Genomic DNA, 27,173 nt, shown 5'->3' with positions numbered 1-27,173 from the left:
CAGATACGGGAATTTTTGGCGTGAGTTTGAGTTCATCGATTAAAACCGTAAGTACATAAATAATATTTTCCTTCATTAAGGGAGGGTGTCGGATCTCATCATTAAGATAAACCCTGTAGAATTTGAAATTGAGTTAGGCCTAGATAAAAACAAAGGAAAACTATGATAAGTTGCATGAATTTATTTTCATAGCAGGATATACAGTATTTATTTCAAACGTTTTTGCAAAACTTCGAATTTAAAAACATAAATTTACATCATGCATGATGATTAGGCATACACTAATTGTATAAAAGGTTTAAAATCTAATAGAGGAAAATATAATAAATAATAACTCTGGAGCTGTAAGGCTGTTTTTTTTATCCTAGCTCGACTCAATAAAGGAGCAAAAAATTATTCCTTATTTCACACCCTCCTAAACCTTGCCCTACCTTAGTTTTGGGGTTTTTAAGCAGAGTAATTTCCTATGGGATTTTAGGAATTTTAAATGATCAATTTCGTTTCGAAAAAATGTAAGGTAGTTGATCAAAAACGTTTCGATTGTTTTTTACTTCTAACACGAAATGCGGTGTGAATGATGCTTCTTTCATTACCGTTTTATGTTTTCCACAACTTTTTGATCGCGGCTTAGCGTGGTTACGTATAAATAAGAAATAGATGGGGATAAAGGTTCACTACCTTTTAATATCATAAAACCTGGTGGGTGGTCCAATTAAAGAGAAATTAATTACATTGATAGCAATACAAACGGCACTGCCACGCGCCCCAAAGCCCTTTAGACACGTTTGAACGTGTTTACGTATTAATAAAAACAGCTCTGGAGAGAAAGGTTGGTGACAAGGCTAGAAAGAAATCATGTGTTACGGTATATGTAATTCTTTTTTGGTTAAAATGTCACTTAAAATGTGCGCTAATTAGAAAATATATGAAACCGTCAAGCTATATTCGAGTATACTTTACTCGGAAATGTTAGGATCAGGATTTTATGATATTTTATAGTAATATTTGTTCATTTTAACTACTTACCAGCTACCAAGTTGTGTAAAAACTGCCGTATTTCTTCTTTTTTGATACTAAAATGTACTATTGTTCTAACCCAGTAACCTGATAACCAATACACAAAACAGGAGTACACCTGGAACCGCATCATAGGGTTAGTTGAACCTTTTTTCGATGTAAACCATATCTCACTTAAAACTAGTTCTTTAGTATAACATAAGCATACATGGAGAGACCTCAAAATCATACAACATTACGGGAAGGGTGGGTGTAGAAAGAGCCTACTGAACCCATAGAATTACCATTAAATCATACCATAAATGTACACACTATCCTAAAGATACACCTAATAATAACAATACAAAGCATACACCCTTACTATAGAACTTAGTCGCTGCTTAATTTTCAATAAACTACGTAAACCTAATCTAGTTCTTTAGTATGACATAAGCATACATGGAGAGACATCAAAATCATATACAGTATAACATTACAGGATGGTGTAGAAAGGGCCTACTGAACCTATAGAATTACCAATAAATCATATGCTAAATGTATACAATATCCTAAAGATACACCAAATAATAACATTATGGACACTGAATGTCGTCACCAACGATAAGTCACGCGATGTCATACCACTATACAAAAAAAATTCAAAATTTCCGCCATCACGTGACACGTTACGTTATCAAGTCCTCCCAACCCCCCACACCACTCAGGCACGATACACACTTGACAAATCATAAAAATCAACCAGATCCCTCGCCACCAATGGGACATGACAATGGTTATGCATAACAATGTTTATAGCTATGTTTAAAATTATTTTAGGAATTAAGTTTCTTAAACCGACTTAACTATAATTGGCGTAAAGTACTGACGATTTAAATAATTAATATCAATTATATTTATATTATTTCTTAAGATAAACTTCTTTCTTTGGAATGACACAAGTCAAAGTTTATATAGAACGAGTAATGAAGATTGCATCTGAATCGAAACACTACACGCATATCAAAGTTAATATAAAGCGAGGAGGATGAAAAGATTTCTTACAAAACGATAACATTTTCTTTTCGCAGAATATTAAATGGAAACACTTAAATATTTTTCGGCATTACGATTCTTTTAGTAGTTGTGTAGCTATAAAGCTCTGTTTCATCTCCATATTCCAAGAACATCTTTTGATATTAACATTTAAAATTTGGTGTTTACTTTTTAATTCATCTTTACTACATTTATATATAGTTTAAACGTAACTTTTAATTTCATTAAATAATAAGGATGTTAATACTTCATCTCTCCATAAGTGTTGAAACGATTGGGTCTATGAGATAAGATATCCGAGATTTTAACCAGAATTGACCTGTTTCGTGTCCTCTTATAGTAGGTCTTAACGGTTCAGAGTGAGCCGAAAGTTAAATACACATTTAAGTGATAGATATTAGGTCCACATTAGAATTATTGAGGATACGCAGGAAATTATTAAACGCTTTAAACTTTAAAAATGACCTTGGTAATATCTCGCCGATTAGAACTATGTATTTCCGGTTTGTCTCATTGGCTGGCGGACCTGTGTTAGGAAAGTAAATTCGTCTCGGCTCGGAGAGGTTTATTTTGATTTCCCAACTTGTTTACTGTATAGCATAATAATTCACCCCTATTTCTACATAGTTGGATCGTTGCGCGTGAAAGATCTGTGCTTTAAAATTGATAAATTCGTCTATTTATACAATTAAATGGTGAACACTTTTGCTTTGATTTGAAAACTGGGAACGCGGTACCCTAGGCTGTAACAACAGACACACACAGATACGGCCGAAACAGAACCCCTCCGTGACATTTAGTGATTAGTTATATTTGTAGAGCTAAATAAAAAGCGTTTTATTTATATACTAATTTTTAGAATACGATAAAAAACAATAATCAAGGAGATGGAAGAACAATCGTTACTGATTTTGATCCTTGGCACTCTTGACTATGATTCGACCCCACCTATTGTCAAACCCAGATTAATAACACGATATCATAGGTTTATAAAATATTGTTTCATTAGTATGACACAACTTATACTTGTAAATGCTAGAGACCTAGTGAGAGCTAGTTCGAGAACGACGCAAGGATTGAATACAATCGGCTTTGCAGTCTGCCTTCCTATTTAGTCTGTACTAAGCCTTTGACAGCGCCTCACCAGGCGTCGCTTTACCCTGAATCTATGACGTTTCAACTACGTCACTTCAAGACGAGCTCTCATTAACCACTGACAAAGTTATGGAAAATATATCATCTTACGATAATATTTATACCTGGAAATAATACTTAATGATATTTCTGTCCTAAAAAACAATGCGCATGTTGGGGTATTTGAAGATATCTTCGAAGGTGTTAATGTTGCGATCAATATACACCGTCAATTTTGTCGTCAGGTTGGCTTTGAAGACTTCTATCAAAATGAAACAGCCGACTTAGTAGGTGGCTAAATTAACCTTCTTGGCCGTTTCGTACGTGTTTCCCGATAGACTGTAGGATTAGGGAAACAATCAGGCACTTTGCGAGGAGTACATGAAACTATGTACAGTGATAAATAACAGAAAACAAGAAGCTATATCTAGTTTACTAGTGAGAAGGTATAAATTTGCCACATTTTTAGCTTTATCTCCAGTCCAAACAAAGGTCCGGAGTTATTCCCCGCCCTAGCATGTCATTTGTTCTTGAAATCTCACGTCAAAGCGATGGAAATGACGAAAATTACGTATTTTCCGTCAAAGGAGAGGCGAACCAGCCCGACCTCCTTTTTCGTCCCATCCGTTTATTTTGAAAGGGGGACTTTAGACTATGGCGCGCGAATATTAAGGCATTAAACCTTCTCCCTAGTGAACTAGATATCGCTTCTTGCAGAAGAGAATAGCCCCCTCAAATAAATATTATATATATATATATATATATATATATATATATATATATATATATAATATACCCTTATTTATCATTGTGTAAGGTTCCACTCTCTCTTCAAAAAGTGCATGATTTTGAATAAATTTGGTATTTGTTTTCTAGCCTACAAGTTGTCGGAGACTTCGACAAGGAAACGATGTACTCTCGGGCGGCCAGAGCTGTGCTAATTAGCTGACTACTAATTGAATTAGAATTAGCAATTAGGTAAATATTTATGAACTAATTAATTAGCCAATTAGCAATTAGTTATAGAAACTTATTAAATTCAATTAGAAATTAGCCATTTATTTATCAAACTAATTAATTAGAATTACTAATTTCTAGTTAATTACTTGTCTAATTAGGAAAAAAAAGAAACCATAAGTAAAAGTTTAAAAGTGCCCATGGATTTAGTGCTTTGGTAATGCAAAGTTTAATGTTTTAATGCCATTGAAAAACGGTTACGGAAGCCGTGAATTATTCACTAAAAATGAGACAAGCCTCGAGCCTTCTGTCATGTTAAAATCCTATGAAAAACATCAACATGTACAAAAATGGGCCAGGCCTCGCTCGTGCCCTCTCCGCCGTAAAACGTTCTGAGATCCCATGCAGAGCCAAGTCTGCCTTTTGTTCTCATTCAATCGCCAATTGAACAATTTTGTTATAAATTAAGTCCTTTTCCTAATTAATAACCAATATTCTTTGACTCTATCATTATTATACATCTTTGTTCGTATCAAAAATATCGTGACTTTGCAAGCGCGTACATACGGTTATGCATAACTCACCTTTTAAACTTGTACATATCCCTCGACCATAAACGATTTAGTGAATATCCCTTCGATTATTTTAAAACCGGCAACGATTTAGTGAATATCCCCTCGACTTCCTTTTAATATTATTTACTTGCGATTGCCAAGTCACGATATTTTTGATACGAACAAAGATGTATAATAATGATAGAGTCAAAGAATATTGGTCATTAATTAGGAAAATGACTTAATTTATAGTATAATTGTTCAATTGGCGATTGAATGATAACAAAAGGCAGACTTGGCTCTACATGGGATCTCAGAACGTTTTACGGCGGAGAGGGCACGAGCGAGGCTTGGCCCATTTTTGTACAAGTTAATGTTTTTCATAGGATCTCACTTCTTTTTGTAGACCCTCTCGTTATACTTCGGTAGTTATTTTAAAACAAGACTCTCTCGTGGTTCTTCGTTTGCCAAATAAACGCTAACATTTGTCCATATTTACGCTGAATTACCCCTTTCGACCCGCAGAGAATATGCAATAACGATTGTACGCGATATCCTAATATAAGAATGTAGCATCAGTTACGACACATTTCTTTTAAACTACTACTCCTATTAGCTTTAATATATATTTAACTGTCGGTTAACTTTGGACCATTACGTCCATTCATCAAGAACACACACTATTTCTGTTGAAAAGACGGCGCCGCCATCTAGTTTTAAAATAAAGAACTAAAGAACAATTTTATAAAAATTTCGGGATGTTTTAATTTTTCTGTGCTTTATAAAATAAATGAAAACTAAATCATGAATTTTAAGTTTCTATCTCCCTTAGAAGTACCTTTGAATTTTGATGATCGGTGAGTGAGTGGCAAAATAAGGTAAATTTCACCTGCGATATTTCGAAAAGTATATAGGGTAGAAACCTTTGTCTGTCACCGTATCGAGTTATAGAAAATCAATCCGCGCCAGTCAACCAAAAGTCCTTGGACGCGGGCTCTCTTCTAATCAAAGGAACTGTAATGAAGGCATCTGCAGGTTGGTAAAAAATATTTGAAATACGCCAGAGGCACGTGACCGAGGAGAGTCGTGGTTTAAAGAAGCTTAGTTTTTTTTTCAAAAACAACCACTTCATGGAATTACCGCTGCAATCTCGCGAAAAACAAGGACTAGATGTCTAGTTCCACTCCATGAGGAGTTTTTGTACCTTGGCATCACGTGATGTCTGTGACGTACTTCAAATAATATTTACCCACCCGCCGATGCCTTCTTCGCAGTCCCTTTAAGACAAACTCTCTGTCCTACTATGCCTGCTCTTTTTCCACGGTGCGTCTCAACCTGTTGTTCGAACCATTTAGTATAACATTAAAAAACGGGGTTCTTTTTAAAAACAACAGATGCTTGGAGGCTTAGGAAAAAGCATTACAGAAACATGGCACCTCATTAATCTGAGATGGCACCTAACATAATCTATCTGGCTTTGTCTAATTCGCATCAAGGCATATGCAATACTCACTGTGGCCACCACAAATCTCAAGGACTCGTTCATGGTGAGCTCCGAGGTTCCTTGACTGGCACAGACGTATCGAATGAGGAATCACGGTCGAACTTTGCGCTATTTGGAAAGCAAAATACGCAAAGACACTGAATTTTGGATCAGGAAAAATCAAGATTGCTGCAAAACGAGAAATGTTGTTATAACTTTGATGTAATCTACGTTTTTGTCAGACTTTTTAAGAAATCAATGCCTTCTACCACGATTTATACATTATGGAGCCATATTTTGTATTGCAAATGCAGATTTGGTTCGATTCAGAATTGAGTGGGATACATCGTAACGGGTGAAGGTAGTGAAAAACTAACAGAATGGAATCGTATAGTTACATTTCATTCGACAATATTCTGCTTGTTTATATTCTGCCTCGTGTACTGCGGCCTTAGCTTATGATCGGGCGGTGGCGTCTGGTATTGCGAGGCATCCCACCCATTTACTATAATATTCTATTATAACAATAATACAGTCAGAAGTGGATCATCAGCTCCCTATAATTACTGGACGTAGGTTATGCTTTAGTAAACAGCGTTTTCTTTCAAAACATCCAAGCCCGCCATCTATAGCTCAGTTTTACAAGTATAGTTTGCCCGTTAACCCGGATCTGGAGTTACGTTAACCTACGGAAGTTCCGGTTTATAGTAATGGCTGTCAGACCGCCATCAGTGTCGTGATTAGTGTGAAGCTTGAAATCGCGATATAGTTTTTATTTAGTATGGCTTATGTTTCTTTGCTAATTAGGAAAAACGCTTAGGATCAATGTAACTAAATACAGTCGTCGCACGCCCAAATGAAACACACATCTGAACACGATTTATGTGATACTAAAAGCACTTAACCGTAAACGACTAAAACGTTTTGTAAAACTGAAAAGTATTGACCAGCATCTTTCGCAAAAGGAAAACGTTAAAGTAATGAAAAAAAGGAAAACAAATTTCTAACTAGTAATAAATCGATCCAACTATCCCCGCTAAAACCTTTAAATCGTTGGAAACTAAGTGCTGTATCAGGAATGCCTTAAAAATTTCCTAGCATGATGAAGGCTATTTTGATCCTTTGAATTCATAATAGTTTCCTTTTCAACTCAAGCGTTTAAAAATTGCACGAAATACCTATAGACCACCAGTTTTTTTAAATCGGACAAATAAAGTGGATTTCTATTATTATATCAACCCAACACTATGTATGGTACAACTTGTTTCCTTCCGCGCTCACTCTCTCAAACCTTTCCTCATTGGGTACCACTTCTGTTTGCTTGCCCCGCTTTTTAAAAATTTCTTTCGCACCAAAGTCAGTCCTTTGGTTTAGTTCGCTTATACCCTTTTCCCTTCAGTGCTGGGAAACAATGCTGATGCACAGCGATGTTATACGTCCAGTACTTCTAGGGTGCTGTGATATGATCCATTTATGATACAGTATACCGGTTTCCACCCTCTGATACCACTACTTACGGGCCGAAATAATCAACTCCAATTCGTTGAAACGGTGCGTACAGCAGTGGAATTGATTTGAGGACTCCCCTCGGTTTTTTTAGACTGCCTATTTGGCTTTGAGAGTCGGCGCTGGAAAATACATATTTAGATACTCGGGCCCAAAGAATCTTCTCATAAATTCCTCCCAAGTTCATTTTAAACCCAAATGGCCCGCTATAAGATCATCTTAGCTTGAAAACAGTATAAATTTGGGCCGAAGTAGCGAAATGCTTTTTCTCCACTTTTACGCGTTGACACTTAACGAGTTGCTCGTAAATCTCGATTATCCTTCTTTTGCTATTTCTGTCTTTTCATCAAACTAGTTACCTTGTTCAAATGTCTTTAGACAACCGGTACGCGACAATTTGGTCTCGCCGATTTGGTCTTGGGACAAATGGGTTCCGATACAAATTGGTCTAGGGACACAATGTTCTCAGGACAATTGGGTCTCGAGACAATTGGGTCTTGGGGAAAAGGATCTCGAGACAATTGGGTCTTGGGGGAAAAAGGGTATCGAGACAATTGGGTCTTGGAGCAATTGGGTCTCGGGACACTTTGGTTTTGGGTAAATGGGTCTCGGGACACTTTGTTCTCGAGACAAATTGGTCTCGAAACAATTGGGTCTCTGGGCACGAAAGTGTCAATTAAAAAAATATCATCACTTCAGTATTTTTTAACCAGCCAAATTTAACCAAACCATACCTTACCTAACCAAACCTAACCTAGCCCAACCCATTCAAAACAAACCTAAACTAACCAAACCTAACCTAACCCAACCAAATCTTGTTTGGAGGTAAGAAGATTATTCTAGGAGAGCGGTAGCTCTCTTAGATAAGACTTCATACTGCCTCTAATGTATAAGGAAGGTTATTTGATTGACTCTAACTTTCTTTTTGTTCTGTAAACTGTTTTGAAAAATTTCCACAGAACTAAAATCCGGGTCCTGAATATGTGGTTCAAATGTTAAAGAGATTCATCTAATAGTTTATTTTATAAAAAAAGTTGCTAAGGGTGGTTTTCATTTACATAAAATTAATCAGCCTTTTTGGCAAAAAACTGGAAAATTCCCATAGAAATAACATGGGATTTTTTTAAAAATAAGGCCAAATTGTGGTACGTATACTACAAAAACTATACAGTTCTTAGGATTGAAAATGCTTTTAAATGAACGTATGATCTTTATATTAGGCCCTTTTCTACTTTTTATTCACAAAAATTAAGCTTAAGTATGTTGTGTTTAAATTTTTCAAAAATACCTCGATTTGCGATTTTTTCAATGATACACTGTTTTATTAGAAATTGACAACACATTCGAAACTCGCCTTTATTAGCGTTTAGTGGTTGAATATAAGATTTGGTATGATTCTATTTCAAGTTTAATGGATGAAATGCTCTATTGAAGTTAAAATATTATGAATAGTTAGCGAGTCCATAAGTTCGTTTCAAATCTAATTTATTTAAGAAAAAGCTTTGCCCAAGTCTATGAATCTCTGAATTCTGTTAGTGCAAAAGTCTATGACTAATTAAGCTAGATTAACGATTACACCTAATTTAGCTAGATTAGCGATAGCAGCTAATTAAGCTAGATTAGCGATAACAGCAAATTAAGCTAGTTTAGCGATTACAGCTAGTTAAGCGAGATTAGCGATTACAGCGAATTAGGCCAGATAAGCGATTACAGCTAATTAAGCCAGATTAGCGATTACAGCTAATTAAGCTAGATAAGCGATTACAGCTAATTAAGCTAGATTAGCGATTACAGCTAATTAAGCTAGTTTAGCTATTACAGCTAATTAAGGTAGATTACCGAACACTGGTAATTAAGCTTGATTACCGAACACAGGTAATTAAGCTATATTACCCATCGGTGCACAACTCTACACGTGTCGGTGCACAACTCTACACGTGTCGGTGCACAACTCTACACGTGTCGGTTCACAACTCTACACGTGTCGGTGCACAACTCTACACGTGTCGGTGCACAACTCTACACGTGTCGGTGCACAACTCTACACGTGTCGGTGCACAACTCTACACGTGTCGGTGCACAATTATATGACATGTGTCGGTGCACAATTATATGATATGAGTTGGTGCACAACTATATGACATGAGTTGATGCATAACTATATGACATGAGTTGGTGCACAACTCTATGACATGAGGTTTTGCACAACTCTATGACATGCGTTGGTGCACAACTCTATGACATGCGTTGGTACACAACTCTATGAAATGCGTTGGTGCACAACTCTATGACATGCGTTGGTGCAAACTCTATGACATGCGTTGGTGCACAACTCTATGACATGTGTTTGTGCACAACTCTATGACATGTGTTGGTGCACAACTCTATGACATGTGTGTGTACAACTATGGCATGTGTTGGTGCACATGTCTTCGGTATTTCTTAAGTTAAAGGAATCTGTAAACAGGTCTGCGGAATCTTTTTGGGCACAGGTCTAAAAAATATTTTTATGCACAGGTCTAAAAATTGGTTTGCCCAAGCCTTAAAAACAAAACGATAAGAGTTTTTCCAGTTGTCTGAAGCGCGGATATTATTTTATTTCTATTGAATTATAAAGCCAATCCATATTTTACTACTCTTTAGAATTTAATTCAATCACCTGATTTTACTGGTAATGGATTAGTTTCCTATAAATTAATTGAAATAAAAAATTACTTATCTCAGATTTTTCAACAACAATTCCATTTTCCTTAAACATTTTATCATGCATTTATTATTTTGAGGGATATCGTGTAAATTTAATCAAATGACTCTTTCTTTTTTAATTTCCGAGAATTATCCTTTCAAAAGGTTTCAAACACATCAAGTTTTCATAATGTTGTCAACTAAATAGCAACTCAACCAACACTTCTAAAATCTTCCCCACAAGTACTGATATACACAGTTCAATAATTGTGACTGTGCTTAAAGAGGAAACGAACCCCTTTATCAAATATAAGAAAGGTGATAACAGCCCCCTTTTGTATTCGAAAAGACCGCATATAATACATTATTAATGAGAGTATTATTTGAAAATTAAAGTACGTTCTTCATTGAAAAGAAAAAATTTCATGATAAAATGTTTGAGAAAATCACTAGAAAATATTGTATGCAATTGTCTTAAGAGATAAGTCCTTAAGGTTCTTAAGAATATCATTAGAAATTAATGTATGTAATTGACTTCGGAAATTCCCTTCAATTCTTGCGGGTATTCCTTTTAGCTCCCTTGGATACTCCCTTCAACTCCCTCGGATATTCCCTTCAACTCTCTGGTATATTCCCTTCAACTCCCTCAGTTATTCCCTTCAACTCCCTCGGTTATTCCCTTCAACTCCCTCGGTTATTCCCTTCAACTCCCTCGGTTATTCCCTTCAACTCCCTCGGTTACTCCCTTCAACTCCCTCGGTTATTCCCTTCAACTCCCTCGGTTATTCCCTTCAACTCCCTCGGTTATTCCCTTCATCTCCCTCGGATATTCCCTTCAACTCCCTCGGATATTTCATTCATCTCCCTCGGATATTCCCTTCAACTCCCTCGGTTATTCCCTTCAACTCCCTCGGTTATTCCCATCAACTCCCTCGGTTATTCCCTTCAACTCCCTCGGATATTCCCTTCAACTCCCTCGGATATTCCCTTCAACTCCCTCGGATATTCCCTTCAACTCCCTCGGATATTCCCTTCAACTCCCTCGGATATTTCATTCATCTCCCTCGGATATTCCCTTCAACTCCCTCGGTTATTCCCTTCAACTCCCTCGGTTATTCCCATCAACTCCCTCGGTTATTCCCTTCAACTCCCTCGGATATTCCCTTCAACTCCCTCGGATATTCCCTTCAACTCCCTCGGATATTCCCTTCAACTCCCTCGGATATTCCCTTCAACTCCCTCGGATATTCCCTTCAACTCCCTCGGATATTCCCTTCAACTCCCTCGGTTATTCCCTTCAACTCCCTCGGTTATTCCCTTCAACTCCCTCGGTTATTCCCTTCAACTCCCTCGGTTATTCCCTTCAACTTCCTCGGTTATTCCCTTCAATTCCCTCGGATATTCCCTTCAACTCCCTCGGTTATTCCCTTCAACTCCCTCGGTTATTCCCATCAACTCCCTCGGATATTCCCTTCAACTCCCTCGGTTATTCCCTTCAACTCCCTCGGTTATTCTCTTCAACTCCCTCGGATATTCCCTTCAACTCCCTCGGATATTCCCTTCAACTCCCTCGGATATTCCCTTCAACTCCCTCGGATATTCCCTTCAACTCCCTCGGATATTCCCTTCAACTCCCTCGGTTATTCCCTTCAACTCCCTCGGTTATTCCCTTCAATTCCCTCGGATATTCCCTTCAACTCCCTCGGTTATTCCCTTCAACTCCCTCGGATATTACCCCCATCTTCCTCGGATATTCCAATCAACTAATTTACACGCTCGGAATTTAACTTTAACCCCAGGATTTTGAATACCATATTCATTTAAATAACCACTCCAACTTCCAAAACTCCCAACAGGAGCAACGTACTACAGAATTAAGTGCAATTCTATTCAGTAAACTATCTAAACGAATTAACGATAAATTAAACTAGTGGTACTATGAAGTAAATGCCTTCCCAATTTTTTATTAACTACTTTCCATTAGTTGCCCTCTAACACTGGTTTAACAACCAACAAAATGGCTTTTTCTTCAAAATAAATACATTTTCTCATTTTACAATTTAGTGGGATTAAGGAAATATTGGAGGTGTCTTTGAACCAAAGACCTCTCGACCTGAAGTCGAATGCGAACTATCCCTCCTTGTTCCCAGCCGTAATGTCGATTTATCTAAAATAAACGGAATGATCCGTGTTGTACCAGGGGGAACTCGGGTTTGAACCAAGGACCTCCGGATCTGCAGTCCAATGCTCTACCACTGAGCTATTCCCCCTTCTTCAAGGCCGTAATGTCGATTTAACTAAAATAAACGGAATGATCCGTGCTGTTACAGGGGGAACTCGGGTTTGAACCAAGGACCTCTCGATCTGCAGTCGAAAGCGAGTTATCTCTCCTTGTTCCTAGCCGTAATGTCGATTTAACTAAAATAATTGGAATGATCCGTGCTGTTAAGGGGGGAACTCGGGTTTAAACCCAGAACCTCTCGATCTGCAGTCGAATGCGAGCTATCCCTCCTTGTTCCTAGCCGTAATGTCGATTTAACTAAAATAAACGGAATAATCCGTGCTGTTACAGGGGGAACTCGGGTTTGAACCAAGGACCTCTCGATCTGCAGTCGAATGCTCTACCACTGAGCTATTCCCCCTTGTTCAAGGCCGTAATGTCGATTTACCTAAAATAAACGGAATGATCCGTGCTGTTACAGGGGGAGTTCTGGTTTGAACCAAGGACCTTTCAATCTGCAGTCGAATGCTCTACCACTGAGCTCTTCCCCCTTGTTCAGAGCCGTAATGTCGATTTAACTAAAATAAACGGAATAATCCGTGCTGTTACAGGGGGAACTCGGGTTTGAACCAAGGACCTCTCGATCTGCAGTCGAATGCTCTACCACTGAGCTATTCCCCCTTGTTCAAGGCCGTAATGTCGATTTAACTAAAATAAACGGAATGATCCGTGCTGTTACAGGGGGAACTCTGGTTTGAACCAAGGACCTCTCGATCTGCAGTCGAATGCTCTACCACTGAGCTATTCCCCCTTGTTCAAGGCCGTAATGTCGATTTAACTAAAATAAACGGAATGATCCGTGCTTTTACAGGGGGAACTCGGGTTTGAACCAAGGACCTCTCGATCTGCAGTCGAATGCGAGTTATCCCTCCTTGTTCCTAGCCGCAATGTCGATTTAACTAAAATAAAGGGAATAATCCGTGCTGTTACAGCGGGAACTCGGGTTTGAACCAAGGACCTCTCGATCTGCAGTCGAATGCGAGTTATCCCTCCTTGTTCCTAGCCGTAATGTCGATTTAACTAAAATAAACGGAATGATCCGTGCTGTTACAGGAGGAACTCGGGTTTGAACCAAGGACCTCTCGATCTGCAGTCGAATGCGAGTTATCTCTCCTTGTTCCTAGCCGTAATGTCGATTTAACTAAAATAATTGGAATGATCCGTGCTGTTAAGGGGGGAACTCGGGTTTAAACCCAGAACCTCTCGATCTGCAGTCGAATGCGAGTTATCTCTCCTTGTTCCTAGCCGTAATGTCGATTTAACTAAAATAAACGGAATAATCCGTGCTGTTACAGGGAGAACTCGGGTTTGAACCAAGGACCTCTCGATCTGCAGTCGAATGCTCTACCACTGAGCTATTCCCCCTTGTTCAAGGCCGTAATGTCGATTTACCTAAAATAAACGGAATGATCCGTGCTGTTACAGGGGGAGTTCGGGTTTGAACCAAGGAACTTTCAATCTGCAGTCGAATGCGAGCTATCCCTCCTTGTTCCTAGCCGTAATGTCGATTTAACTAAAATAAAAGGAATGATCAGTGCTGTTACAGGGGAAACTCGGGTTTGAACCAAGGACCTCTCGATCTGTAGTCGAATGCTCTACCACTGAGCTATCCCCTTTGTTCATAGCCGTAATGTCGATTTAAATAAAATAAACGGAATGATCCGTGCTGTTACAGGGGGAACTCGGGTTTGAACCAAGGATCTCTCGATCTGCAGTCGAATGCTCTACCACTGAGCTCTTCCCCCTTATTCAGAGCCGTAATGTCGATTTAACTAAAATAAACGGAATGATCCGTGCTGTTACAGGGGGAACTCGGGTTTGAACCAAGGACCTTTCGATCTGCAGTCGAATGCTCTACCACTGAGCTATTCCCCCTTGTTCAAGGCCGTAATGTCGATTTAACTAAAATAAACGGAATGATCTGTGCTTTTACAGGGGGAACTCGGGTTTGAAACAAGGACCTCTCGATCTGCAGTCGAATGCGAGTTATCCCTCCTTGTTCCTAGCCGCAATGTCGATTTAACTAAAATAAAGACAATAATCCGTGCTGTTACAGCGGGAACTCGGGTTTGAACCAAGGACCTCTCGATCTGCAGTCAAAAGCGAGTTATTTCTCCTTGTTCCTAGCCGTAATGTCGATTTAACTAAAATAAACGGAATGATCCGTGCTGTTACAGGGGGAACTCGGGTTTGAACCAAGGACCTCTCGATCTGCAGTCGAATGCGAGTTATCTCTCCTTGTTCCTAGCCGTAATGTCGATTTAACTAAAATAATTGGAATGATCCGTGCTGTTAAGGGGGGAACTCGGGTTTAAACCCAGAACCTCTCGATCTGCAGTCGAATGCGAGCTATCCCTCCTTGTTCCTAGCCGTAATGTCGATTTAACTAAAATAAACGGAATAATCCGTGCTGTTACAGGGGGAACTCGGGTTTGAACCAAGGACCTCTCGATCTGCAGTCGAATGCTCTACCACTGAGCTATTCCCCCTTGTTCAAGGCCGTAATGTCGATTTACCTAAAATAAACGGAATGATCCGTGCTGTTACAGGGGGAGTTCGGGTTTGAACCAAGGAACTTTCAATCTGCAGTCGAATGCGAGCTATCCCTCCTTGTTCCTAGCCGTAATGTCGATTTAACTAAAATAAAAGGAATGATCAGTGCTGTTACAGGGGAAACTCGGGTTTGAACCAAGGACCTCTCGATCTGTAGTCGAATGCTCTACCACTGAGCTATCCCCTTCGTTCATAGCCGTAATGTCGATTTAAATAAAATAAACGGAATGATCCGTGCTGTTACAGGGGGAACTCGGGTTTGAACCAAGGATCTCTCCATCTGCAGTCGAATGCTCTACCACTGAGCTCTTCCCCCTTATTCAGAGCCGTAATGTCGATTTAACTAAAATAAACGGAATGATCCGTGCTGTTACAGGGGGAACTCGGGTTTGAACCAAGGACCTTTCGATCTGCAGTCGAATGCTCTACCACTGAGCTATTCCCCCTTGTTCAAGGCCGTAATGTCGATTTAACTAAAATAAACGGAATGATCTGTGCTTTTACAGGGGGAACTCGGGTTTGAACCAAGGACCTCTCGATCTGCAGTCGAATGCGAGTTATCCCTCCTTGTTCCTAGCCGCAATGTCGATTTAACTAAAATAAAGGGAATAATCCGTGCTGTTACAGCGGGAACTCGGGTTTGAACCAAGGACCTCTCGATCTGCAGTCAAAAGCGAGTTATTTCTCCTTGTTCCTAGCCGTAATGTCGATTTAACTAAAATAAACGGAATGATCCGTGCTGTTACAGGGGGAACTCGGGTTTGAACCAAGGACCTCTCGATCTGCAGTCGAATGCGAGTTATCTCTCCTTGTTCCTAGCCGTAATGTCGATTTGACTAAAATAATTGGAATGATCCGTGCTGTTAAGGGGGGAACTCGGGTTTGAACCAAGGACCTCTCGATCTGCAGTCGAATGCTCTACCACTGAGCTATTCCCCCTTGTTCAAGGCCGTAATGTCGATTTACCTAAAATAAACGGAATGATCCGTGCTGTTACAGGGGGAGTTCGGGTTTGAACCAAGGACCTTTCAATCTGCAGTCGAATGCTCTACCACTGAGCTCTTCCCCCTTGTTCAGAGCCGTAATGTCGATTTAACTAAAATAAACGGAATAATCCGTGCTGTTACAGGGGGAACTCGGGTTTGAACCAAGGACCTCTCGATCTGCAGTCGAATGCTCTACCACTGAGCTATTCCCCCTTGTTCAAGGCCGTAATGTCGATTTACCTAAAATAAACGGAATGATCCGTGCTGTTACAGGGGGAGTTCGGGTTTGAACCAAGGACCTTTCAATCTGCAGTCGAATGCTCTACCACTGAGCTCTTCCCCCTTGTTCAGAGCCGTAATGTCGATTTAACTAAAATAAACGGAATAATCCGTGCTGTTACAGGGGGAACTCGGGTTTGAACCAAGGACCTCTCGATCTGCAGTCGAATGCTCTACCACTGAGCTATTCCCCCTTGTTCAAGGCCGTAATGTCGATTTAACTAAAATAAACGGAATGATCCGTGCTGTTACAGGGGGAACTCTGGTTTGAACCAAGGACCTCTCGATCTGCAGTCGAATGCTCTACCACTGAGCTATTCCCCCTTGTTCAAGGCCGTAATGTCGATTTAACTAAAATAAACGGAATGATCCGTGCTTTTACAGGGGGAACTCGGGTTTGAACCAAGGACCTCTCGATCTGCAGTCGAATGCGAGTTATCCCTCCTTGTTCCTAGCCGCAATGTCGATTTAACTAAAATAAAGGGAATAATCCGTGCTGTTACAGCGGGAACTCGGGTTTGAACCAAGGACCTCTCGATCTGCAGTCGAATGCGAGTTATCCCTCCTTGTTCCTAGCCGTAATGTCGATTTAACTAAAATAAACGGAATGATCCGTGCTGTTACAGGAGGAACTCGGGTTTGAACCAAGGACCTCTCGATCTGCAGTCGAATGCGAGTTATCTCTCCTTGTTCCTAGCCGTAATGTCGATTTAACTAAAATAATTGGAATGATCCGTGCTGTTAAGGGGGGAACTCGGGTTTAAACCCAGAACCTCTCGATCTGCAGTCGAATGCGAGTTATCTCTCCTTGTTCCTAGCCGTAATGTCGATTTAACTAAAATAAACGGAATAATCCGTGCTGTTACAGGGAGAACTCGGGTTTGAACCAAGGACCTCTCGATCTGCAGTCGAATGCTCTACCACTGAGCTATTCCCCCTTGTTCAAGGCCGTAATGTCGATTTACCTAAAATAAACGGAATGATCCGTGCTGTTACAGGGGGAGTTCGGGTTTGAACCAAGGAACTTTCAATCTGCAGTCGAATGCGAGCTATCCCTCCTTGTTCCTAGCCGTAATGTCGATTTAACTAAAATAAAAGGAATGATCAGTGCTGTTACAGGGGAAACTCGGGTTTGAACCAAGGACCTCTCGATCTGTAGTCGAATGCTCTACCACTGAGCTATCCCCTTTGTTCATAGCCGTAATGTCGATTTAAATAAAATAAACGGAATGATCCGTGCTGTTACAGGGGGAACTCGGGTTTGAACCAAGGATCTCTCGATCTGCAGTCGAATGCTCTACCACTGAGCTCTTCCCCCTTATTCAGAGCCGTAATGTCGATTTAACTAAAATAAACGGAATGATCCGTGCTGTTACAGGGGGAACTCGGGTTTGAACCAAGGACCTTTCGATCTGCAGTCGAATGCTCTACCACTGAGCTATTCCCCCTTGTTCAAGGCCGTAATGTCGATTTAACTAAAATAAACGGAATGATCCGTGCTTTTACAGGGGGAACTCGGGTTTGAACCAAGGACCTCTCGATCTGCAGTCGAATGCGAGTTATCCCTCCTTGTTCCTAGCCGCAATGTCGATTTAACTAAAATAAAGGGAATAATCCGTGCTGTTACAGCGGGAACTCGGGTTTGAACCAAGGACCTCTCGATCTGCAGTCGAATGCGAGTTATCCCTCCTTGTTCCTAGCCGTAATGTCGATTTAACTAAAATAAACGGAATGATCCGTGCTGTTACAGGAGGAACTCGGGTTTGAACCAAGGACCTCTCGATCTGCAGTCGAATGCGAGTTATCTCTCCTTGTTCCTAGCCGTAATGTCGATTTAACTAAAATAATTGGAATGATCCGTGCTGTTAAGGGGGGAACTCGGGTTTAAACCCAGAACCTCTCGATCTGCAGTCGAATGCGAGTTATCCCTCCTTGTTCCTAGCCGCAATGTCGATTTAACTAAAATAAAGGGAATAATCCGTGCTGTTACAGCGGGAACTCGGGTTTGAACCAAGGACCTCTCGATCTGCAGTCAAAAGCGAGTTATTTCTCCTTGTTCCTAGCCGTAATGTCGATTTAACTAAAATAAACGGAATGATCCGTGCTGTTACAGGGGGAACTCGGGTTTGAACCAAGGACCTCTCGATCTGCAGTCGAATGCGAGTTATCTCTCCTTGTTCCTAGCCGTAATGTCGATTTGACTAAAATAATTGGAATGATCCGTGCTGTTAAGGGGGGAACTCGGGTTTGAACCAAGGACCTCTCGATCTGCAGTCGAATGCTCTACCACTGAGCTATTCCCCCTTGTTCAAGGCCGTAATGTCGATTTACCTAAAATAAACGGAATGATCCGTGCTGTTACAGGGGGAGTTCGGGTTTGAACCAAGGACCTTTCAATCTGCAGTCGAATGCTCTACCACTGAGCTCTTCCCCCTTGTTCAGAGCCGTAATGTCGATTTAACTAAAATAAACGGAATAATCCGTGCTGTTACAGGGGGAAATCGGGTTTGAACCAAGGACCTCTCGATCTGCAGTCGAATGCTCTACCACTGAGCTATTCCCCCTTGTTCAAGGCCGTAATGTCGATTTACCTAAAATAAACGGAATGATCCGTGCTGTTACAGGGGGAGTTCGGGTTTGAACCAAGGACCTTTCAATCTGCAGTTGAATGCTCTACCACTGAGCTCTTCCCCCTTGTTCAGAGCCGTAATGTCGATTTAACTAAAATAAACGGAATAATCCGTGCTGTTACAGGGGGAACTCGGGTTTGAACCAAGGACCTCTCGATCTGCAGTCGAATGCTCTACCACTGAGCTATTCCCCCTTGTTCAAGGCCGTAATGTCGATTTAACTAAAATAAACGGAATGATCCGTGCTGTTACAGGGGGAACTCTGGTTTGAACCAAGGACCTCTCGATCTGCAGTCGAATGCTCTACCACTGAGCTATTCCCCCTTGTTCAAGGCCGTAATGTCGATTTAACTAAAATAAACGGAATGATCCGTGCTTTTACAGGGGGAACTCGGGTTTGAACCAAGGACCTCTCGATCTGCAGTCGAATGCGAGTTATCCCTCCTTGTTCCTAGCCGCAATGTCGATTTAACTAAAATAAAGGGAATAATCCGTGCTGTTACAGCGGGAACTCGGGTTTGAACCAAGGACCTCTCGATCTGCAGTCGAATGCGAGTTATCCCTCCTTGTTCCTAGCCGTAATGTCGATTTAACTAAAATAAACGGAATGATCCGTGCTGTTACAGGAGGAACTCGGGTTTGAACCAAGGACCTCTCGATCTGCAGTCGAATGCGAGTTATCTCTCCTTGTTCCTAGCCGTAATGTCGATTTAACTAAAATAATTGGAATGATCCGTGCTGTTAAGGGGGGAACTCGGGTTTAAACCCAGAACCTCTCGATCTGCAGTCGAATGCGAGTTATCTCTCCTTGTTCCTAGCCGTAATGTCGATTTAACTAAAATAAACGGAATAATCCGTGCTGTTACAGGGAGAACTCGGGTTTGAACCAAGGACCTCTCGATCTGCAGTCGAATGCTCTACCACTGAGCTATTCCCCCTTGTTCAAGGCCGTAATGTCGATTTACCTAAAATAAACGGAATGATCCGTGCTGTTACAGGGGGAGTTCGGGTTTGAACCAAGGAACTTTCAATCTGCAGTCGAATGCGAGCTATCCCTCCTTGTTCCTAGCCGTAATGTCGATTTAACTAAAATAAAAGGAATGATCAGTGCTGTTACAGGGGAAACTCGGGTTTGAACCAAGGACCTCTCGATCTGTAGTCGAATGCTCTACCACTGAGCTATCCCCTTTGTTCATAGCCGTAATGTCGATTTAAATAAAATAAACGGAATGATCCGTGCTGTTACAGGGGGAACTCGGGTTTGAACCAAGGATCTCTCGATCTGCAGTCGAATGCTCTACCACTGAGCTCTTCCCCCTTATTCAGAGCCGTAATGTCGATTTAACTAAAATAAACGGAATGATCCGTGCTGTTACAGGGGGAACTCGGGTTTGAACCAAGGACCTTTCGATCTGCAGTCGAATGCTCTACCACTGAGTTATTCCCCCTTGTTCAAGGCCGTAATGTCGATTTAACTAAAATAAACGGAATGATCCGTGCTTTTACAGGGGGAACTCGGGTTTGAACCAAGGACCTCTCGATCTGCAGTCGAATGCGAGTTATCCCTCCTTGTTCCTAGCCGCAATGTCGATTTAACTAAAATAAAGGGAATAATCCGTGCTGTTACAGCGGGAACTCGGGTTTGAACCAAGGACCTCTCGATCTGCAGTCGAATGCGAGTTATCCCTCCTTGTTCCTAGCCGTAATGTCGATTTAACTAAAATAAACGGAATGATCCGTGCTGTTACAGGAGGAACTCGGGTTTGAACCAAGGACCTCTCGATCTGCAGTCGAATGCGAGTTATCTCTCCTTGTTCCTAGCCGTAATGTCGATTTAACTAAAATAATTGGAATGATCCGTGCTGTTAAGGGGGGAACTCGGGTTTAAACCCAGAACCTCTCGATCTGCAGTCGAATGCGAGTTATCTCTCCTTGTTCCTAGCCGTAATGTCGATTTAACTAAAATAAACGGAATAATCCGTGCTGTTACAGGGAGAACTCGGGTTTGAACCAAGGACCTCTCGATCTGCAGTCGAATGCTCTACCACTGAGCTCTTCCCCCTTATTCAGAGCCGTAATGTCGATTTAACTAAAATAAACGGAATGATCCGTGCTGTTACAGGGGGAACTCGGGTTTGAACCAAGGACCTTTCGATCTGCAGTCGAATGCTCTACCACTGAGCTATTCCCCCTTGTTCAAGGCCGTAATGTCGATTTAACTAAAATAAACGGAATGATCCGTGCTTTTACAGGGGGAACTCGGGTTTGAACCAAGGACCTCTCGATCTGCAGTCGAATGCGAGTTATCCCTCCTTGTTCCTAGCCGCAATGTCGATTTAACTAAAATAAAGGGAATAATCCGTGCTGTTACAGCGGGAACTCGGGTTTGAACCAAGGACCTCTCGATCTGCAGTCGAATGCGAGTTATCCCTCCTTGTTCCTAGCCGTAATGTCGATTTAACTAAAATAAACGGAATGATCCGTGCTGTTACAGGAGGAACTCGGGTTTGAACCAAGGACCTCTCGATCTGCAGTCGAATGCGAGTTATCTCTCCTTGTTCCTAGCCGTAATGTCGATTTAACTAAAATAATTGGAATGATCCGTGCTGTTAAGGGGGGAACTCGGGTTTAAACCCAGAACCTCTCGATCTGCAGTCGAATGCGAGTTATCTCTCCTTGTTCCTAGCCGTAATGTCGATTTAACTAAAATAAACGGAATAATCCGTGCTGTTACAGGGAGAACTCGGGTTTGAACCAAGGACCTCTCGATCTGCAGTCGAATGCTCTACCACTGAGCTATTCCCCCTTGTTCAAGGCCGTAATGTCGATTTACCTAAAATAAACGGAATGATCCGTGCTGTTACAGGGGGAGTTCGGGTTTGAACCAAGGAACTTTCATTCTGCAGTCGAATGCGAGCTATCCCTCCTTGTTCCTAGCCGTAATGTCGATTTAACTAAAATAAAAGGAATGATCAGTGCTGTTACAGGGGAAACTCGGGTTTGAACCAAGGACCTCTCGATCTGTAGTCGAATGCTCTACCACTGAGCTATCCCCTTTGTTCATAGCCGTAATGTCGATTTAAATAAAATAAACGGAATGATCCGTGCTGTTACAGGGGGAACTCGGGTTTGAACCAAGGATCTCTCGATCTGCAGTCGAATGCTCTACCACTGAGCTCTTCCCCCTTATTCAGAGCCGTAATGTCGATTTAACTAAAATAAACGGAATGATCCGTGCTGTTACAGGGGGAACTCGGGTTTGAACCAAGGACCTTTCGATCTGCAGTCGAATGCTCTACCACTGAGCTATTCCCCCTTGTTCAAGGCCGTAATGTCGATTTAACTAAAATAAACGGAATGATCCGTGCTTTTACAGGGGGAACTCGGGTTTGAACCAAGGACCTCTCGATCTGCAGTCGAATGCGAGTTATCCCTCCTTGTTCCTAGCCGCAATGTCGATTTAACTAAAATAAAGGGAATAATCCGTGCTGTTACAGCGGGAACTCGGGTTTGAACCAAGGACCTCTCGATCTGCAGTCGAATGCGAGTTATCCCTCCTTGTTCCTAGCCGTAATGTCGATTTAACTAAAATAAACGGAATGATCCGTGCTGTTACAGGAGGAACTCGGGTTTGAACCAAGGACCTCTCGATCTGCAGTCGAATGCGAGTTATCTCTCCTTGTTCCTAGCCGTAATGTCGATTTAACTAAAATAATTGGAATGATCCGTGCTGTTAAGGGGGGAACTCGGGTTTAAACCCAGAACCTCTCGATCTGCAGTCGAATGCGAGTTATCTCTCCTTGTTCCTAGCCGTAATGTCGATTTAACTAAAATAAACGGAATAATCCGTGCTGTTACAGGGAGAACTCGGGTTTGAACCAAGGACCTCTCGATCTGCAGTCGAATGCTCTACCACTGAGCTCTTCCCCCTTATTCAGAGCCGTAATGTCGATTTAACTAAAATAAACGGAATGATCCGTGCTGTTACAGGGGGAACTCGGGTTTGAACCAAGGACCTTTCGATCTGCAGTCGAATGCTCTACCACTGAGCTATTCCCCCTTGTTCAAGGCCGTAATGTCGATTTAACTAAAATAAACGGAATGATCCGTGCTTTTACAGGGGGAACTCGGGTTTGAACCAAGGACCTCTCGATCTGCAGTCGAATGCGAGTTATCCCTCCTTGTTCCTAGCCGCAATGTCGATTTAACTAAAATAAAGGGAATAATCCGTGCTGTTACAGCGGGAACTCGGGTTTGAACCAAGGACCTCTCGATCTGCAGTCGAATGCGAGTTATCCCTCCTTGTTCCTAGCCGTAATGTCGATTTAACTAAAATAAACGGAATGATCCGTGCTGTTACAGGAGGAACTCGGGTTTGAACCAAGGACCTCTCGATCTGCAGTCGAATGCGAGTTATCTCTCCTTGTTCCTAGCCGTAATGTCGATTTAACTAAAATAATTGGAATGATCCGTGCTTTTACAGGGGGAACTCGGGTTTGAACCAAGGACCTCTCGATCTGCAGTCGAATGCGAGTTATCCCTCCTTGTTCCTAGCCGCAATGTCGATTTAACTAAAATAAAGGGAATAATCCGTGCTGTTACAGCGGGAACTCGGGTTTGAACCAAGGACCTCTCGATCTGCAGTCGAATGCGAGTTATCCCTCCTTGTTCCTAGCCGTAATGTCGATTTAACTAAAATAAACGGAATGATCCGTGCTGTTACAGGAGGAACTCGGGTTTGAACCAAGGACCTCTCGATCTGTAGTCGAATGCTCTACCACTGAGCTATCCCCTTTGTTCATAGCCGTAATGTCGATTTAAATAAAATAAACGGAATGATCCGTGCTGTTACAGGGGGAACTCGGGTTTGAACCAAGGATCTCTCGATCTGCAGTCGAATGCTCTACCACTGAGCTCTTCCCCCTTATTCAGAGCCGTAATGTCGATTTAACTAAAATAAACGGAATGATCCGTGCTGTTACAGGGGGAACTCGGGTTTGAACCAAGGACCGTTCGATCTGCAGTCGAATGCTCTACCACTGAGCTATTCCCCCTTGTTCAAGGCCGTAATGTCGATTTAACTAAAATAAACGGAATGATCTGTGCTTTTACAGGGGGAACTCGGGTTTGAAACAAGGACCTCTCGATCTGCAGTCGAATGCGAGTTATCCCTCCTTGTTCCTAGCCGCAATGTCGATTTAACTAAAATAAAGACAATAATCCGTGCTGTTACAGCGGGAACTCGGGTTTGAACCAAGGACCTCTCGATCTGCAGTCAAAAGCGAGTTATTTCTCCTTGTTCCTAGCCGTAATGTCGATTTAACTAAAATAAACGGAATGATCCGTGCTGTTACAGGGGGAACTCGGGTTTGAACCAAGGACCTCTCGATCTGCAGTCGAATGCGAGTTATCTCTCCTTGTTCCTAGCCGTAATGTCGATTTAACTAAAATAATTGGAATGATCCGTGCTGTTAAGGAGGGAACTCGGGTTTAAACCCAGAACCTCTCGATCTGCAGTCGAATGCGAGCTATCCCTCCTTGTTCCTAGCCGTAATGTCGATTTAACTAAAATAAACGGAATAATCCGTGCTGTTACAGGGGGAACTCGGGTTTGAACCAAGGACCTCTCGATCTGCAGTCGAATGCTCTACCACTGAGCTATTCCCCCTTGTTCAAGGCCGCAATGTCGATTTACCTAAAATAAACGGAATGATCCGTGCTGTTACAGGGGGAGTTCGGGTTTGAACCAAGGAACTTTCAATCTGCAGTCGAATGCGAGCTATCCCTCCTTGTTCCTAGCCGCAATGTCGATTTAACTAAAATAAAGGGAATAATCCGTGCTGTTACAGCGGGAACTCGGGTTTGAACCAAGGACCTCTCGATCTGCAGTCAAAAGCGAGTTATTTCTCCTTGTTCCTAGCCGTAATGTCGATTTAACTAAAATAAACGGAATGATCCGTGCTGTTACAGGGGGAACTCGGGTTTGAACCAAGGACCTCTCGATCTGCAGTCGAATGCGAGTTATCTCTCCTTGTTCCTAGCCGTAATGTCGATTTGACTAAAATAATTGGAATGATCCGTGCTGTTAAGGGGGGAACTCGGGTTTGAACCAAGGACCTCTCGATCTGCAGTCGAATGCTCTACCACTGAGCTATCCCCTTTGTTCATAGCCGTAATGTCGATTTAAATAAAATAAACGGAATGATCCGTGCTGTTACAGGGGGAACTCGGGTTTGAACCAAGGATCTCTCGATCTGCAGTCGAATGCTCTACCACTGAGCTCTTCCCCCTTATTCAGAGCCGTAATGTCGATTTTACTAAAATAAACGGAATGATCCGTGCTGTTACAGGGGGAACTCGGGTTTGAACCAAGGACCTTTCGATCTGCAGTCGAATGCTCTACCACTGAGCTATTCCCCCTTGTTCAAGGCCGTAATGTCGATTTAACTAAAATAAACGGAATGATCTGTGCTTTTACAGGGGGAACTCGGGTTTGAACCAAGGACCTCTCGATCTGCAGTCGAATGCGAGTTATCCCTCCTTGTTCCTAGCCGCAATGTCGATTTAACTAAAATAAAGGGAATAATCCGTGCTGTTACAGCGGGAACTCGGGTTTGAACCAAGGACCTCTCGATCTGCAGTCAAAAGCGAGTTATTTCTCCTTGTTCCTAGCCGTAATGTCGATTTAACTAAAATAAACGGAATGATCCGTGCTGTTACAGGGGGAACTCGGGTTTGAACCAAGGACCTCTCGATCTGCAGTCGAATGCGAGTTATCTCTCCTTGTTCCTAGCCGTAATGTCGATTTGACTAAAATAATTGGAATGATCCGTGCTGTTAAGGGGGGAACTCGGGTTTGAACCAAGGACCTCTCGATCTGCAGTCGAATGCTCTACCACTGAGCTATTCCCCCTTGTTCAAGGCCGTAATGTCGATTTACCTAAAATAAACGGAATGATCCGTGCTGTTACAGGGGGAGTTCGGGTTTGAACCAAGGACCTTTCAATCTGCAGTCGAATGCGAGCTATCCCTCCTTGTTCCTAGCCGTAATGTCGATTTAACTAAAATAAAAGGAATGATCAGTGCTGTTACAGGGGAAACTCGGGTTTGAACCAAGGACCTCTCGATCTGTAGTCGAATGCTCTACCACTGAGCTATCCCCTTTGTTCATAGCCGTAATGTCGATTTAAATAAAATAAACGGAATGATCCGTGCTGTTACAGGGGGAACTCGGGTTTGAACCAAGGATCTCTCGATCTGCAGTCGAATGCTCTACCACTGAGCTCTTCCCCCTTGTTCAGAGCCGTAATGTCGATTTAACTAAAATAAACGGAATGATCCGTGCTGTTACAGGGGGAACTCGGGTTTGAACCAAGGGCCTTTCAATCTGCAGTCGAATGCGAGCTATCCCTCCTTGTTCCTAGCAGTAATGTCGATTTAACTAAAATAAACGGAATAATCCGTGCTGTTACAGGGGGAACTCGGGGTTGACCCAAGGACCTCTCGATCTGCAGTCGAATGCTCTACCACTGAGCTATTCCCCCTTGTTCAAGGCCGTAATGTCGATTTAACTAAAATAAACGGAATGATCCGTGCTGTTACAGGGGGAACTCGGGTTTGAACCAAGGACCTCTCGATCTGCAGTCGAATGCTCTACCACTAAGCTATTCCCCCTTGTTCAATGCCGTAATGTCGATTTAACTAAAATAAACGGAATGATCCGTACTGTTACAGGGGGAACTCGGGTTTGAACCAAGGACCTCTCGATCTGCAGTCGAATGCTCTACCACTAAGCTATTCCCCCTTGTTCAAGGCCGTAATGTCGATTTAACTAAAATAAACGGAATGATCCGTGCTGTTACAGGGGGAACTCGGGTTTGAACCGAGGACCTCTCGATCTGCAGTCGAATGAGAGTTATCCCTCCTTGTTCCTAGACGTAATGTCGATTTACTAAAATAAAGGGAATAATCCGTGCTGTTACAGGGGGAACTCGGGTTTGAACCAAGGACCTCTCGATCTGCAGTCAAATGCGAGTTATCCCTCCTTGTTCCTAGCCGTAATGTCGATTTAACTAA

General features: G+C 41.9%; 25 non-coding genes across 25 annotated transcripts; all 25 read right to left on the bottom strand.

Annotated features, from left to right (window-relative positions):
- Positions 1 to 12,566: 12,566 nt before the first annotated feature.
- TRNAC-GCA (transfer RNA cysteine (anticodon GCA)) lies at positions 12,567 to 12,638 on the bottom strand. The gene has a single exon. It is a non-coding gene; the product is annotated as a tRNA-Cys (tRNA).
- A 300-nt stretch (positions 12,639 to 12,938) lies between these two features.
- On the bottom strand, positions 12,939 to 13,010 carry TRNAC-GCA (transfer RNA cysteine (anticodon GCA)). Its single transcript has one exon. It is a non-coding gene; the product is annotated as a tRNA-Cys (tRNA).
- Positions 13,011 to 13,198: 188 nt separating this feature from the next.
- On the bottom strand, positions 13,199 to 13,270 carry TRNAC-GCA (transfer RNA cysteine (anticodon GCA)). Its single transcript has one exon. It is a non-coding gene; the product is annotated as a tRNA-Cys (tRNA).
- A 672-nt stretch (positions 13,271 to 13,942) lies between these two features.
- Positions 13,943 to 14,014, bottom strand: TRNAC-GCA (transfer RNA cysteine (anticodon GCA)). The gene has a single exon. It is a non-coding gene; the product is annotated as a tRNA-Cys (tRNA).
- A 438-nt stretch (positions 14,015 to 14,452) lies between these two features.
- On the bottom strand, positions 14,453 to 14,524 carry TRNAC-GCA (transfer RNA cysteine (anticodon GCA)). The gene has a single exon. It is a non-coding gene; the product is annotated as a tRNA-Cys (tRNA).
- Positions 14,525 to 15,066: 542 nt separating this feature from the next.
- On the bottom strand, positions 15,067 to 15,138 carry TRNAC-GCA (transfer RNA cysteine (anticodon GCA)). Its single transcript has one exon. It is a non-coding gene; the product is annotated as a tRNA-Cys (tRNA).
- A 438-nt stretch (positions 15,139 to 15,576) lies between these two features.
- On the bottom strand, positions 15,577 to 15,648 carry TRNAC-GCA (transfer RNA cysteine (anticodon GCA)). Its single transcript has one exon. It is a non-coding gene; the product is annotated as a tRNA-Cys (tRNA).
- Positions 15,649 to 16,069: 421 nt separating this feature from the next.
- TRNAC-GCA (transfer RNA cysteine (anticodon GCA)) lies at positions 16,070 to 16,141 on the bottom strand. Its single transcript has one exon. It is a non-coding gene; the product is annotated as a tRNA-Cys (tRNA).
- Positions 16,142 to 16,329: 188 nt separating this feature from the next.
- Positions 16,330 to 16,401, bottom strand: TRNAC-GCA (transfer RNA cysteine (anticodon GCA)). Its single transcript has one exon. It is a non-coding gene; the product is annotated as a tRNA-Cys (tRNA).
- Positions 16,402 to 16,589: 188 nt separating this feature from the next.
- On the bottom strand, positions 16,590 to 16,661 carry TRNAC-GCA (transfer RNA cysteine (anticodon GCA)). The gene has a single exon. It is a non-coding gene; the product is annotated as a tRNA-Cys (tRNA).
- A 672-nt stretch (positions 16,662 to 17,333) lies between these two features.
- On the bottom strand, positions 17,334 to 17,405 carry TRNAC-GCA (transfer RNA cysteine (anticodon GCA)). Its single transcript has one exon. It is a non-coding gene; the product is annotated as a tRNA-Cys (tRNA).
- Positions 17,406 to 17,843: 438 nt separating this feature from the next.
- TRNAC-GCA (transfer RNA cysteine (anticodon GCA)) lies at positions 17,844 to 17,915 on the bottom strand. The gene has a single exon. It is a non-coding gene; the product is annotated as a tRNA-Cys (tRNA).
- Positions 17,916 to 18,699: 784 nt separating this feature from the next.
- Positions 18,700 to 18,771, bottom strand: TRNAC-GCA (transfer RNA cysteine (anticodon GCA)). Its single transcript has one exon. It is a non-coding gene; the product is annotated as a tRNA-Cys (tRNA).
- Positions 18,772 to 19,219: 448 nt separating this feature from the next.
- Positions 19,220 to 19,291, bottom strand: TRNAC-GCA (transfer RNA cysteine (anticodon GCA)). The gene has a single exon. It is a non-coding gene; the product is annotated as a tRNA-Cys (tRNA).
- A 672-nt stretch (positions 19,292 to 19,963) lies between these two features.
- On the bottom strand, positions 19,964 to 20,035 carry TRNAC-GCA (transfer RNA cysteine (anticodon GCA)). The gene has a single exon. It is a non-coding gene; the product is annotated as a tRNA-Cys (tRNA).
- A 1,182-nt stretch (positions 20,036 to 21,217) lies between these two features.
- Positions 21,218 to 21,289, bottom strand: TRNAC-GCA (transfer RNA cysteine (anticodon GCA)). Its single transcript has one exon. It is a non-coding gene; the product is annotated as a tRNA-Cys (tRNA).
- A 542-nt stretch (positions 21,290 to 21,831) lies between these two features.
- Positions 21,832 to 21,903, bottom strand: TRNAC-GCA (transfer RNA cysteine (anticodon GCA)). The gene has a single exon. It is a non-coding gene; the product is annotated as a tRNA-Cys (tRNA).
- A 438-nt stretch (positions 21,904 to 22,341) lies between these two features.
- TRNAC-GCA (transfer RNA cysteine (anticodon GCA)) lies at positions 22,342 to 22,413 on the bottom strand. Its single transcript has one exon. It is a non-coding gene; the product is annotated as a tRNA-Cys (tRNA).
- Positions 22,414 to 23,085: 672 nt separating this feature from the next.
- On the bottom strand, positions 23,086 to 23,157 carry TRNAC-GCA (transfer RNA cysteine (anticodon GCA)). The gene has a single exon. It is a non-coding gene; the product is annotated as a tRNA-Cys (tRNA).
- Positions 23,158 to 24,079: 922 nt separating this feature from the next.
- Positions 24,080 to 24,151, bottom strand: TRNAC-GCA (transfer RNA cysteine (anticodon GCA)). The gene has a single exon. It is a non-coding gene; the product is annotated as a tRNA-Cys (tRNA).
- Positions 24,152 to 24,693: 542 nt separating this feature from the next.
- Positions 24,694 to 24,765, bottom strand: TRNAC-GCA (transfer RNA cysteine (anticodon GCA)). The gene has a single exon. It is a non-coding gene; the product is annotated as a tRNA-Cys (tRNA).
- Positions 24,766 to 25,445: 680 nt separating this feature from the next.
- On the bottom strand, positions 25,446 to 25,517 carry TRNAC-GCA (transfer RNA cysteine (anticodon GCA)). Its single transcript has one exon. It is a non-coding gene; the product is annotated as a tRNA-Cys (tRNA).
- Positions 25,518 to 25,938: 421 nt separating this feature from the next.
- On the bottom strand, positions 25,939 to 26,010 carry TRNAC-GCA (transfer RNA cysteine (anticodon GCA)). The gene has a single exon. It is a non-coding gene; the product is annotated as a tRNA-Cys (tRNA).
- Positions 26,011 to 26,699: 689 nt separating this feature from the next.
- TRNAC-GCA (transfer RNA cysteine (anticodon GCA)) lies at positions 26,700 to 26,771 on the bottom strand. Its single transcript has one exon. It is a non-coding gene; the product is annotated as a tRNA-Cys (tRNA).
- A 58-nt stretch (positions 26,772 to 26,829) lies between these two features.
- TRNAC-GCA (transfer RNA cysteine (anticodon GCA)) lies at positions 26,830 to 26,901 on the bottom strand. Its single transcript has one exon. It is a non-coding gene; the product is annotated as a tRNA-Cys (tRNA).
- Positions 26,902 to 27,173: the final 272 nt, after the last annotated feature.

The sequence above is a fragment of the Phalangium opilio genome, unplaced genomic scaffold, assembly GCF_054372755.1.
Source record: "Phalangium opilio isolate 3A_F unplaced genomic scaffold, DU_Popi_V2 ptg000056l_1, whole genome shotgun sequence".
Taxonomy (NCBI): Eukaryota; Metazoa; Arthropoda; class Arachnida; order Opiliones; family Phalangiidae; genus Phalangium; species Phalangium opilio.
The sequence above is the reverse complement of the archived record's forward strand: the minus strand, read 5'-3'. Positions and strand labels throughout refer to the sequence as shown.